We start from the raw sequence: 15373 nt of genomic DNA on the forward strand, positions 1-15373 counted from the left end.
TCCACTATTTAAACTGTTCTTCTTTCTGATCTGAGGAAATTAATTATTTTAGGAATAGGCAATCACCAGAAAGAAAATGTTACTACTACAATATACATATTGGTTTCTTCCATACATTTTGAAAAGGTAGAGGAAAGAACTATTTAAAACTTAAAGAGCCCTCTGAACATGTTCTTGGCCTCCATCTTGTTCTGAAGGAAGCTGGAATATGTATTTTGAAAGAACAAAGAGAGACTGAAGTAACCACTGGTGTATCATTTCAAGTTATGTTTAAAAAGGCAATATTCAGTCTGTTAGACTCAATGATCATAATTTAAGTTTGAAAATTTTGTTAATGTGGTACTAGGACTATGTGTGTTAATTCTGGAAGAAAGTGATTGTCAGTTCTATTGGAGTCCAGCTATCTCTATTTATGATTCTTAAGGACTCTTCCATATTTCGGATAATATGTATGTAACTGTCTCAGTCTCAGTCTCATTGAGTTGACCAATCTTCTAAGAGACTGAATGAATACACATTTCTGAAATAACTAAAACTGAAGTGAGCAACAGTTTATTCACCAACACCCACTACCTTGTGGTTTAATAGATCTTGAGACACAAATGTCTGAGGGAAGATCTACAGCCACCAACTCCACCAAGCTCTGTGCCCAAGTTAAGCCCAAGTACAATATGAAAAATTTCTTCCTTTGTACAATGAAGATCATAAAAAACTATGCTCATAAATTTGTGTGAGGAGTAATGAGTTATATATATATATAGATATGGATACAAAGATACAGATATATTTAGATATAGATATAGTTTGGTTCAGTGTATAGTAAGTTGTAAGTGCTATATTAGTATTAACTGTTTTTTATTATTTTTCTACTTAATGTTCAAAATGATTCTGTGAGGGTACCTGTTATTAGGCCTATATTTAAAATGTGGGCATTGAGGGACTTCCCTGGTGGTCCAGTTGGTAAGACTGAGCTTCCACTGAAGGGGGCACAAGTTCGATCCCTGGTAGTGGAACTAAGATCCCACATGCCACACGGTACAGCCAATATATAGGTAGGTAGATAGACAGATAATAGTTATATATATATATTTTTAAATGTGGTCATTGAAACTCTAAGAGATTAAGCATCTTATCAGAGTTCACATGACTAATAAGCGATTAGGTCAACACAACACCATTTGACTCCAAAAGACTGGGAAGGCAAACATACTGATAGTGTCATAATAGTTCCAGCAGCTCAATTAGATGACAATCCATGACAGACTGCTAAAGGAATCTTCAGGTACTTCCTTAACTCTTGTGTTTGACAGTTCAATCCTGTCCACACACACCTATGTCAGTGCTCCTATCAGGGGCAAAATGGCAGCCTGGGCCCATGGTGATCCCAATCTGGCATGGCAGTTCTTATGTTCTTAAAGTCTGCCCTGAGTTGAAATTAGTTCACTCTACGTGCCTTGTCCTCATTTCAAAGGCTTCTAAGGCCCCCATTTTCAGGTTACAAAAACAGTCCTAAAAACCAACTTCTACCAAATCACAAGTAATTGAGCAAATTATGCTTCCTAATCACCCATCTTTCTTTGCATCTCAGCCATCAAACCCTTCTCCTGACATATTCCTGGGGCCCCCTGCCTTCCAGCCTCTTCTCTGGTGTCATTCTAATTGGCACTAATAGCTTCACTAAAATTCAGGCATCAAAAAGTTCCCACCAATCAGTTTATCCTTTGACCCTGAGCACTGCCTTCTCTGTCAAGTTCAGGCATTACTAATCCACCTACTGGTTAGTCTGGACAGCTTATTTTGTCTGCACCTTTTCTTCTTCCACTAAGAACTAAAATGACGAACAGCTGCATTCATTAAAGTGTCCCTTCCCCTCGCTGACCCACAAACCTGCCATGTGAGGCAACGTCTGTGTCTCTTCATGGACTTTCGCTGGTTGTCTTCCCTAGAGTGACCTGCAGAGTGTAGGGGCATTCTCTGTGGTGCCCTCCCCAAAACTAGCCCTTTCTTCCTCACACCTGGAAGGTGAAAAGCCAGACTCCTTTGCTGAGCCCTCAATTTCATCACATTTGTTTCTGTCTCACAGTGAAAGATCAGATAGGTGACAAGAGTGAGGTCACAGAGAGTGCTGTCAGAAAGTGAAAGACAGGGGCTCTTGGAGGGGACAAGGCTTAACAAAGCTTTTTGCACTCTGCCTGCCCAAAGTAATCCTCCCAAAGCCATGCATAAACAAAACATCCTCTTTCCTGGAAGAAGAAATGCATCAGATACCCGAAAGATATTATGACTATCCCACTCTCTTCCTTAGTCAGCCTGCTCACATGTTGGGAAGTGTCCTTGTCTTCTCTCTTCAAACTCAGAGAAGATCCAGTTCTTTGCCAGAAGCACTGAGGTCTCTTCATTCATGTGCAATATCACTATAAGCCCTAACATCCCCTCTGAAAAACATTATGTGGTGGTAAGTGTGCAAAGATTATTTCATCCTAAGAATATCAACCCTTTATGGTAACCCTTTGGGATAAATGGTGTTTTAACTTCTGACATATCAAAAATGAAACCATGCACCTCAGATTGGGATTTGAACCCATAGGCCAGGACTCCAACCCAGCCAGAACCCAGATTGGGACTTGAACCATGGTCTTTTAGTTGAGATCACATACCTCATCTCAGGACTTAATGAAGCTCAGGTTCTTGATGTCTCACAGAAAAATTCAGTGAGAGGCAAAGTGATAGGTAAGAAGTGGATTTATTTGGAGAGATACACATTCTATAGACAGAATGCAGTCTGTCTCAAAAGGTGAGAGCAGCCCCAAGGCATGGGGTTGTCTTGGAAAGTCAGAGCGACCAAGGGAGAAACACACTCCACAGACAGAGTGTGGGGCATCTCAGAAGGAAAGAGGCTCTGAAATATGGTATGGTTAGTTTTTATAGGCTAGGTAATTTCACAGGTTAATGAGTGGGAGGATTATTATAACTATTTCAGGGAAGGGGCGGACATTTCCAGGAATTGGACCACTGCCACTTTTTGGCCTTTTATGGTTAGCCTCAAGACTATCATGGTACTGGTGGGTGTGTCATTTAGCACATGTTAATGCATTACAATGAGCATATAATGAGGCTCAAGGTCCACTGAAAGTTGAATCTTCCACCATCTTGGACCTAGTTGGTTCAAGTTGGTTCAAACTAGGTCCCATCATGTGGGTATGCCATTCTTTTAAAGGTTATGCCCTGCCCCTTCCCTTCTGTTTCAAATAGAGTCGCCATTGTAAGGTTTACTGGAATCTCATGGACTAGAAAGACAATGAACTGAAGTTCTAAGTTGGAGCTCATATGGCAGCACTACTGACTTAGCCAACATAATCATGGAAGCACTATTTTTGCTTGTCTTTTAAGAAGGAAAATGTTTAGCAGGATAAAGTAGGAAAAGGTATGGAAAATGTATTCAGAGAGAAGGAAGGTCATGAGCAACAATAGGAAAATTCTTACAGATCCTCCCAGTTCACCCTACTTCACCCCTAGAAAGAAAGAATTTCAGGAAAGTAGAATATACTTGGACTTTAGACTCAGAAAGGATTGGATTCTTAACCTACTTTTACCACTAAGTTGGACAATTTCCCAAACTGTTCTGGAGGGATTATTTTCTCTGTCAAATGAGTATTGATATGTATGAAGTATTATTTCATTTATTTCTCACAACAGACCTAAAGGCAAATACTCTTATAATCATCCACGTATTACCCATTATATAATTGAATTATGGAGATGTTGAAAAATGTAGCTAGCATGTGGTGGGATAAGATGTGAACCATTGAAGATAAACTCCAGCACTAAAATTCCTGCTGGCCCCTCTCCTTACTTCACAACCTTTGAAGATGGATCATACAGAGCGGGTAAAATAAGTAAAGCTGCACCTGGTAATTAGCATTTGCTTTACAATATTTGCTTCTCCTCCTCCTTTGCCATATCGTCTGCTGTCCTTTTCAGTTCTACTACTGTCTGAAAGAGCCCTCCCTGCAAAATCATTTATAAAAGGCTTTACTCTGAACTGCGGTTCAACTGACCTCTGGTAAGTTGATATTTGTTGTGGACTCAGTTGAAATAGTTCTACTTAATAGATGGAAAGGAGATGTAGAGACCTTTATCTAGAGAGCTTGGTTAAGATTAAATCAAATAAGAATTAATGAATTAATCTGATTAGACTCCCCAAACATTTCTTGAGAATGAACAAAATTCCAGGCATGACTCCTAAAGGCAAGGAACTTATAGTCCAGTAGGAGGAGTGAGGCATATACAGGAAAATACAAACACACACACACACACACACACACACACACACACACACACAGATGAAAAAGCTCACCTTGGAGAACAGAGAAATGATAGAGAAGAGTCTGAAGCAGGGAGACATATAAAGAGGTTTTTGCTATAAACCCGAGATGAGGTGATGGTAATGAAGATGAAGTGGGGTAGAGTGATTTGAGAAATAATGAGAACTTAGAAGTCTGGGGAAAAGGACCAAACAAAGGGAGAGTGAGAGAGGAATAATGGATGCCACAGGTACTGGTTTAGGAAATTGGGTGGCTTCTCTGAAACAAGGCATAGATGGAACCATATTTTCAGCAGGGGTGGGGGAAGGGGTGGTATGGACAAAGATAATGAGCTCTACTTTGACATCTTAAGTGTGACACAAGCCAGGGCCCTCATGATGGGGAAGTCCAGCAGCAGTTAGATGTCTTAGTCGAGAGATCAGAAAAGGAGTTAAGCTGAAGATGGGAATATGGGACCCTCTCAACAAATAGGAGGCTATTGGCTTGAGCCTCATAAACCTAGTTCTTTGGCACTTTCCAGGAATTTGCTATCTGTTTTTGTGTACAGACTGGCTCCAAGGAATGATTAACATGAAGGGTTGTCAAACAAAGTGGTTTACAAAATGAAAATGTTTTAGGAAACCCAGAAGATGATCCCACTGATGACAGGGACAGTTATATAAGACTCCATGCTGGAGCACCATTGTGCCAAGTCTGCTTTTTTCTACTTAAGTGTGAATCCTCTCAGACCTTCCCAGCCAAGGAACACCATCCTGCTTCACATTTACCAAAGGCTTTTAGCAAATATGAAAGAAATTGCCAAATTGAGCTGTGACAGCCTCACTGAATTTGATAAATAGACTCTTGCTTTCCTTTTCTGCCAACTGTTCTTTTCCATAAAAGTCTTAGTTTATAAAATAGTAGAAATGGGACATTTAATAATCGGGGTGCTAATATCTGTGCTTACCATGTTCTAGGGGTTTGCTAAACACTTGACATGAATTATCCAATTTAATCCTCATAAAAACTAAATGAGTTTGAAGTATCAGTTAGCTATTGCTACTGTAATGCTATGTAAGAACTCATCTCAAAACTAAGTGGCTTAAAACCACAATCATTTATCATCCTAGATCACTGGGTTGTCTGGGATGCCTCCGTTGTTCTGGTCTGAGCTTCTCTGAGCAGCTCCCCTTCTTACTGAAGATCTGGGGTCAGCTGTGTCACTTCTGTTGCATAGGTCTTCATCGTGCAGTCCAGGCTGTATGGACAGTAAGAATAGGTTCCTAGGAAGAATCCTAGGCTTGGAACTGGTACCCTTTCCCTTCCACCCACATGCTAGTGGCCAAAGCAAGTAACATGACCAGGATTCAGCCCATAACGGCACAGAAAGGAAAGGGAAAGAATTGGGGTCAATTGTTTAATCAACCACAACTGGCTTAGTTATCATTTTCATTTTACAGAAATATAATTCTCTATAGAGAGACGTTAAGCTTAGTGCTTCATCCTCCTTTCATTTATTTATTCATTTATTTATTTTTTTCTTTTATTAAAGAACCATAATATTTCAGGTAATGTTGCCAAACCTGCCAAGTCTGAAATTCATGACATCGTCCCTGTCTCAAAGAATCCCACAGTGTATGATGTAGGAGAGACAAACTTGGAGATGCATCATTACAGCAAAGGACAGCAGTTTGTACAATAGAAATCTTTATAAGGTGCTAGCAAAGGAGATGGATAACTCAATCTTCCTGTCAGAGCTGGGAAGATTCCATGGGTGGAGGAGATGATGGAGATGATGTCAGAACAGGGTCTTTGAGGAAGAAGAGTTATTTCATAAAAGAAGGGAGATGAGTAAATTGTAAACAGAGTATGTGTCTAGAAAAATGAAAACCCAGAGGAATGACATTCTCACTGGATTATGGAGTTTGAGTTGCAGGAAGAAAAGTGTAAGAAGGGGAGACATCCAGAAAAATCATAATGAATTGAAGTCAGAATGAGGGTGTCAACTTTAACATATGGGCATGCACAAGTGTGGGCATGCACACACACACGTATGCACAGAAACATGAATATACACACAGAGAGACACACGTACACACATTATGCAATACACATACAGAAACATGCATATATGCACATACACACATATATACACAGAGATGTATACACATAGACACACAGACAGACACACACACACACAGGCCAACACTCTCAGCATAGATATTTTTAGAAGGAAAAGGGGAAAAAATCAACATGGAAGCAATTTCAGTCACTTTCTCTAATTGCTCACCTGATGGCCCTGTGGGATAGGATTTCAGCCAGGGTGTCACACACAAAAAAATTCACCCTGTAACCTTAGCCACTTCTCTCCCTTTCTCAAGGTTGTTTCTGGCTCCCACAGAAACCTCCCTTACCCTCATATCTGCATTTCCATTGGCACCTCAGTGGATCACTGCCCCGAAGTGACTATATCATAGGGTCAGGCAGACTTAGGAGGCTGAAAGATCACCTTGAGGTGCCCCATTAGTGTGCTGGGTCTCAGCCCTGATCGATCACAGATCTCAGCTTCCTGAGCTGCTGCACTGGACAGAAGGGAAATTATATGTATATATCTAGCCTTTCTGAGTGTATCTAATGTGCCAAGTGTGGTGCTAATCACTTTATATACATCATCCTATGTATATCTCACAGCCTTAGAAAATGGTCAGTAAAATAAAATGGTCAGAAAAAAATCCAAAACATAACAAAAAGTTTAAAATGCCAATTTTTTCTCAAGAAATAGCTACACCATTTATTAATGACCCAATTGTGTCTGATTCTAAAGCCCCCCAAAGTTTAATTATACCAGACCCATTCCCAAGGGCACGTTTGTCTTGAGCCTGAGTGTTTTAGTAAGCAGGCAGGCAAATCTAGTAGAAACTAGAGGGTTGCAGAGAGCCTGACTTTGAATCCAAGCTCCATCATATATCTCCTGAGCAACAATGGGCATATCCTCTAAATTTTCTGAACTTCAATTTCCTGATACCCGAAGTAGAGATAATTAGAGCTATTCTTGAAGTTACTGTGAGACCTAAATGAAGTGACATGTAGAAAATGGCATCTGATTCTAGCAGTACAACTTGATTTTGGATTTGTATACACTGTGATTTACTCACGGAGTTCTCCTTGAAAGAACTTGGATAGGAGCAGAACAGGGAAGACGATGGAGATATGCAAGAATATGAGACACGTGAAGTCTAACTTCATCCTGAACCTCAGGGGAACTTTGGAAAGTAAATTGCACCACAGAGTCTGTCCTGCTTTAAGACAAGAGAGTGGAGATTTTGCACCCCTGCCCCAGACTGTCAGTGTCCATTGGATGGTGAGCAATAAGGGCTTAACATCCAGACTCCTTGGCTTAACATCCAAACTCTTCTGGGCAAAGTGGCTTCAATCACTGAAGGACAATGTCCCAGAGAAGGTTTCAGGTGTGAACCATTGGCAGGAGCACATACAGCATCTGAAAGATGAGCACACTTACCAAACTGGCTAAAGGGATCCTGGGGTATCTGGTAGGGTACTAACAACATGTTACAGTCCACCACTTTCATCCTCCAGATTCGTTTAATTCTCACATTAGGTTCATTTCATACTGCTGCATGGACCTGCAGAATTTGGTTGGCCACCGTATCTGGTGGTCTGTTTCCCATGCTGAAATATAGAGGAGAAAGATAGTATAACATCATGGGTCATGTGATATTGTGACCCTGAAGACAATTGTCTCTGGCTTCTGATAGTTGGCCTCAAAGCTTGAGTTTTCTCTTACCTCCTCTGTAACATCTGTGACCTGCTTAAACAGATTTTATTTTCTCATCTACAGAATGAAGACATTAATTGTAGTGAGTTGAATAGTGGACCCCCCAAAATATGTATCTACCTGGAATTTGAGAATGTAACCTTATTTGGAATTAACATCCTTCAGATGTAATTAAGAATCTCTGGAGGAGATCATCCTGGATTAGTGTGGCCCTAAATCCAATGATGACTATCCTTTAAGACAGAAAAAGAGAAGAGACACAGAGGCCATGTGAAGACAGAGGCAGGAACTGGAGTGCAGCCACAAGCCAAGGAATGCCAAGGATTGCTGGCAGCCACCCAAAGCTAGGAGAGAGGCATGGAATGGCTTCTCCCTTTGAGACTGCAGAAAGAACCAACACTGATAATATCTTGATTTTGAACTTCTAGCCTCCACAATTGTGAAAGGATGCATTTTTGTTATTTTAAGCCACCCAGTTTGTGATAATTTGTATTTGGAAACCAATACAATAATGTGTGAGAATGTTGTGAGAATTAAATGAGTTAACACAAGTAAAGTATATGGGACAGAGGCTGGAGCAGAGTGGAAACTTTTAAAGTGTTTGCTTTCATTGTAATCATTAGAATTGTATAAACACAAATGCACTCAGAGATGGTTGATATTATTTATTGCTGATCGAGTAAGTATTGTACAACCAGAGTAAAAATATCACTTTAGGAGCCCACACATAATCCCAACTAGAAGAATGGCACATATAGACTAGGATTTTGCAGGAATACTTCCAACTTTATTATCTCACAGTACATCACGCATAATGCTTTGCTCTCAGCAGCTGCTCAGTACATTTGGAGTCATTCAAATGGAATTCTAGATGTGCTCTGTTTAAATTTGACTCTCTGAATACAGATGCAAGGTTCTTGAGGGTCTGGGATGTCTCTATGGATATTACTTGACATAGAGTAGGTTTAAGTATTGTGACTTACCCTTTCTGAGAATGAAAGTCTGCATTTAGTGCATAGGCAATACAAGCAAAAATACATGTTAATAAGCCAACATTTCCATGATTCCACATTTTACACTTTTCATGATGGATTTTTCAAGATATGAAGAGGTGAAGTAGGAGAAATTTTTTTAAGGTTCAAAGAAAAAAAAGGTTTCTCTAGGACACCATTCCTCTTTTTTTTTTTTAATGCACCAAACAGTGGTGGCCTTACCCAATTTCCAAAGTGCTGGAGATTATTTAGGTAAACTTAGTTATTGGCAGTAATGAAGGTCTCAATTCAAAACACTCTTTTGGGTAAAGTAATTCAGAGTGAGAAGTGTTATGTTTGATTTCTTCTCACTGTGAAATCCAGATTTTGCACGGCTATAATGTTTCCTTTTCAGGAAGGCTGGCAGGGCCAACATTTAAGTCTAGTTCAGCCATGCCTAATGCTATATCCTGTCATTTAATGCCCTCTCCCATTTCTTCTTTTACCCCAACTTTCTTCCCTTACACTTTGCCTTTTAAGAAGAATTGAAGGATCATTCTTACCCTAAAATTTAGAGTCTCTTAATTCTATTTTTGGATGTGTCCAGAGGCACTAGAACATTTTTATTTTAATTTGTGTTTACCAAACCTGTATCATGCACTCCATTGGGCAGTGGGCTCTTCTGGGTTTTTTCCAGAAAATTAAAAACATAAATTAAGTATAAATGGCCAAAGCCACAGAACAAGCAAGCCTTCTAAGTGTCCACAGAGAGGAGTTCTATTACTACCAGTCACTTTAGAGAAGAGGGGAGTTACCTGTAATTCTTGTTCTCTTGAAGGTGTGTATTTTATAATAGGTCCCCATTCACCACCCTGCCTTCCCCAAGGAGTTCTTAGATGCTTGATTTTTTTGGCTGCAGAAGAACTGGCAGTGAGGGGTTAGCACATTCTTACAACCCCTGGGGCAGATACATTGCAGTTCTAACAAGAGTTTATACTCTTTTTAACTGTTTTTGGATTTTGATTTTGCCTCGAGCCGTATTTTAAAAGAAGTCCTTTCTGATGAGAATAACTTTGAACTTAGAGAAAAATGCTTCCCCCCAAATGCCATGTCTTTATTAACAGAAATCTCCCCCCTTTAAAAATAATTACAATAAGACATGTAGAGGAAATGTGAACATTTTTCAAGACCCCGGACTTCCTCAAGTTTCTTTTCTATTACCTTGAATTTGAACCATGCAGTCTAATATACATAAGGAAACATAGCCTCTCTCCCTTCCCAAGACTAAAAACTTATTGAAGCAGGAGTGGTAATTCATCTCAACCCACACAGCATCTCCTATTGATGGATAGTGGCCGCCTGTTGAGGAGGAGTTGAGGCCAGGTGCAGACTCAGCAGGAAGGAGTGTGGTGATTGATTAATGATGTCTGCCTAAGTGAAGGAGGAGGAAATGGCAGCACATGTGCCATGTACTTGCCATTTCTGGTAAGGACTGAATCTTATTCATCTTTGTATCCCTGTGCCTAGCATGGTGCCTGGCACAGAGGTGTGCTCCATAAATATTTGTTGTACTGAATTGAACTAAACTTTCCACTGACTCCCTCTTTCTCTGAGTTAGAAGAAACAGTGGTGGTAAGGACATTATCTATTGGTGGGAAGCAATGGTGGTGAGGCATCCCTCCAAGAGTAGAGTTCTTATGGAGCCAATAGGTATAGGTACCCTATAATCTGTTCAAGTACTCTGTCACGGACCCAGTGTCCCTCTACTATATGAGACTTTCATAACCATCAAATCTTTGCTGTTGCCCTATTACCTCCTCACGGAATTAAATTATGGTCTCCACGTGCCTAGCTTCCAAGTGCTGTCCTGCTGGGACACTTCCCTCAGTATCCCAACATGGCTCTTCCATGTAATATTAACCACTGGCAACCAGGAGTTTTTTGCTTGTATGATCTCTCTGCTGGGTTAAACCCTGACACTCACAATCCCACCTCTGAACTTGAGACAGCCTTTGGACCCTGTGCTTAAAGCTAACTTCATGGTTACACTGAAGAAGCACCCGATTTCTGAGCCCAGTCAACAACAGTTTGTTCTCCTACCTCCTCCTGATCCCATTCCCCTCATCATTACGCTTCCCTGACATTATTTCTGGTATACAATAGTGACACAAGCTCCATCATATCTGATATAGCAGTGAAGTGAATTCTGTACTTGGAGTTGAGAAATCCTGGCTTAAGTTTATTTTTTACCATTTTATTGAAAAATAATTGACATACATCACTGTATATGTTTAAGGTGTACAGCATAATGTTTGATTATATATATATAGTGAAAGATTACCACAATAAGTTGTTAACATTCATCAGCTCATATAGATACAATGAAAAGAAAAAACAAATTTTTTCCTTGTGATGAGAAATGTTAGGATCTACTCTCTTAACAACTTTCCTATATATCATACAGCAGCGTTAACTATAGTCATCACGTTGTACATTACGTCCCTAGTAACATAACTAGAAGTTTGTACCTTGCCACCTTTCTCCAAATCCCTCTTCCCCTACTCCCTGCTGATTTAAGGCTTATCTCTGTTATTTAGTATCTGTGTGACTACAAGCAAGTTACTGACCTGCTCTGTGGCTTGTTTTCCTTTTTTTTTATTAAATTGAAAATAAATTCAGATAACAACGGCACCGACATCAAAGGGCTGCTGGAAGGATTAGTAACAATATATGTATTATATCTAGTATCTAATAGAAATTCAACAAAAAATAGTAATTATTATTATCTCATCCTAGCATCTACATTGCACTGGAATTAAGGGAGTAGATGTATCCTCAAAAGGTATATACAAGAACCTAGGGTCAGATCTGAAGTTTATCATAACAAAAATGTCAGAAACCCTTTGAGACCGTATTTATGAAGCAGCAATGATTCACCAAAAGACCATCTTATTCTCCAGCAGAAAATCGGTTGTGGACTATTTACTAATGCAGGCGATTAGAGTAATTAAGAGGATACTTGGAGAGCATTACACAGTCTTAATTTATATCACATTTTCTTCTTTCCATTACCTTACTCCTATTTTATGAATGAGGCTTTTGGAGCTCACAGGTGTTAATCAGCTTGCCCAAGATCAAATTCCCCCTAAGTTAGGGACCTCAATCCTCTTCCCAGGTCTTCTACCCAGTCCTCACTCCATCTCACCAGATTGTCCCCTTACAAAGATGTCTGAAGGAAGGTCTTAAACAGGATCCCCACCAAGTTGGTTGGAAAAGCTTGGAAAGAGAGTTTGTTACCCTTACAGAAGACTTTCTTTCCTGCTGCCTGAGTTAGGAGAGTGCTGGGTGGAGGACTCCACAGACTTCCCTGCCACAAACTCATCCCTTTCCACACAAAGCTCGTGGCCTCAGGCCCCCATGAGAGGGCCGTGACAATTCAGGGAGCTTGGTGTCATCATGTCATCAGGCCACAACCAGTCTCAGAGTGTCTGCCTCTGAAAAAACATACCTGACCCATCATCAGGAGAAGGAGAACACGTCTCCCTAACCTGGTGTGAAGTGTTTGCTGGAAGAAAAATAACAAATGCATCTGCCATGAGGAAGGAAGTTTCAACTGTACCTGTTAGAGCAACACTGGCCTTTTTCAAAGGCACCAAGAGCCCAACACTTGGGTTTTTCAGCAGCTCCTCAGAAATGTGTTTGAAGAGAGATGCCTTCTGAGAGGCAGAGTCTGAAAGCAAGTCTCCAGCCTTTCCAGGAAGGAGAGATTACTTACCAGCCCTTTTCTACAAACTGATGACCCTGTCTTCCCTCTATGAGTTGCCACACAGAGAGTATGATCTTTGCCTTGCTTCTGGTGATCAAAGTACATAGATGTGTTGGTTGTCATGTAACAAATACCCACTCAAAATAGCTTCATTTCACAGGGGTTTGGGGATTGTTGGGATTATTGAAAAATAGCAGCAATGTCTTATGGAAAATAAGGGCAGAGAATGTAACTGGGCCTCATAAGCTGCTGAGGTCAATAAAAGGGAAATTTTCAGGATCAAGACCCCTAATCTCTCCATCCCCCTCATTCTGCCACCATATAGTTTGTTGCTGTCAGTTTAATTTTTGTTTTGTTATTTTACTCTCTGCTTCTTGAGTGATTCATTTGTTTTGTATGTGGCTTACATGTAACTATGAAGCAGGCATCCTAGCCTACACATCTTACCAGTTAAGATATTCCATTGAGTTTGGCTAAAGCCATTGTGACCCATGCAACACTTCTGGATGAAAGAAACTGATGGACTCAATGTTATTTCCCTTGAATAAGGTGTCCTCATCTGTAGAGAAAGGGAGTTAAAAAATGCAAATATGGCTACAGTAATCAACCGTGTGAATGGTAGGTAGACTGTTGTCAGAGCAGGGTCATGGACCGGTAGACATCCTAAAGATGTTCATGCAAATCATCATATAACTTCAGAGCAGAAAGGGACTTTAGGAACATATCAGCCACCAATAACATCTCAAAAACTCACAGTGACCTTGAAAAGTGAGTGCCTCTTCCTCATAGGATGAGAAAAATAAGCCTCAAAGAGGTTAACTTGCTCAAGGTTGCACTTTGTGGAGCAAGAACCACAAAAATCAGACCCCACCTCCTTTCTCCCAGGACCCCTCACAGAGAATCAGCTATCTAGATGGGGTTACCAGTACCCAAGCTCTAGCCCTGAATCTGCAGGTCTAGAATTCTGATTTGCCAACACATGGAGAATAGATCCATACTCTGGGTAGGTACACACTTATGAGTTCACAGGGATTTATGAAACACAAATGCCTTTCTGCTCATCTACAAGGAGATGTTCCACCATAATTCATTCCAGAATTCCCAAGTAACCTGGATGCATATTGCCTCCTAACAAGAAGTCTTCCATAGAAAAACAGATTGTCAAATACATAGAATCAAAATAGGGGTATTTCGCATATAATTCAAATATCTCAGCTTATATGGTAGTAGTTCCCTGATGTGACCATCTGTATAATTAGGATGGACCTGCTCCTAGGTCCTGGTAGGTTGTATTTTGGGCCTGGGTATCCTCTATTCAGTGTACCTCTTGGAAAGGCATCCTCAATGCTTGTCTCTATGACTTTCCTTTTCCTTAGCTTCTGTACACAAGCCCCTTTCTGTGGCATATCTTTTTTTTTTTTTTTTTGGCTAGGCCCCTTTAATTATTCCTTGCACCCAGTTGGAATCTAATATATCTTCTCAAAACAATTTTTCATATCTCTCCTCTGACTCATTTGTCTATCCATTTTACAACTTAACTGTCTATCGGAAGGAAGTCCAGATCTTGGGGTGTGCTTCATTCTTGCTGCTTGTACCTAGTACCAATGCCCAGATCTGCATATTTAAAATGTAACTGAAAATTAAAGCCATTACAGAAGCTTTCCAAATGGGCAAATATTTGCTTCAATTATTCTATTTACAATTCCAAAAATATTTCTTCTGTTGAAGTCTGTGTACAAGAAGTGGCTCCAAAACCATTTTTAAGGGAGTTTTGACATCAATGAAACGTTATGCTGGCAGGGCAAGTGAAGTGCTTGATTAATAAAGAGTCTCACTGTTTTCAAACACATATTCCAAGCAGCCTCATTTGAAGAAAACCACAAACGGAGAATGCTTTGCTGCTCACAGTCACAAGGGGGTTGTGTATTTCATTCCCGCTTACACAGTCCGCTTACTTTGGAGCTTGGGTAGGAAAGAAACATGGCCAGCAGAAATAAGGCTACATTCAGTGACCCTACCCTTCCACCCATTGGCCTGATGGGAGAACATTTTTACCCCTCTTTGCTACTGTTTTCTAGTTTTTAACCTTTTAATACTTAATGATTCTCTAAAAGACCATCTTGAGAGAAGAGAGGGGGCTACCTTAGGACTTTATTGTGCTAACAATTGGGGATTCTGAGATTCCTAATATCAGAATTTCCAGGCAGTGGTGTTGGCATGCTATACAGAAACATAATTGAGCATGTTCATGTTAATTACTTTGAAGTACTTTCCTCTTTTCCAGGGCTTTACAAAAACACAGCAACTTAAATTGGGCCATTATTTCATATGTCTAACATTCTACTCAGCTACTTAAGGCAGCCATGGAAATTGAGTCCGAAGGAGTAATTAAAAATGGGTTCCTCTACTTCCTAATATAGGAAAAAAACATTAAGTAAAAAATAAAAATCTCAAATGAAAGAATATATCAGGGGCTTCCCTGGTGGCGCAGTGGTTGAGAGTCTGCCTGCTGATGCAGGGGATACGAGTTCATGCC

The sequence above is a fragment of the Hyperoodon ampullatus genome, assembly GCF_949752795.1.
Source record: "Hyperoodon ampullatus genome assembly, chromosome: 1".
NCBI classification, from domain to species: Eukaryota; Metazoa; Chordata; class Mammalia; order Artiodactyla; family Ziphiidae; genus Hyperoodon; species Hyperoodon ampullatus.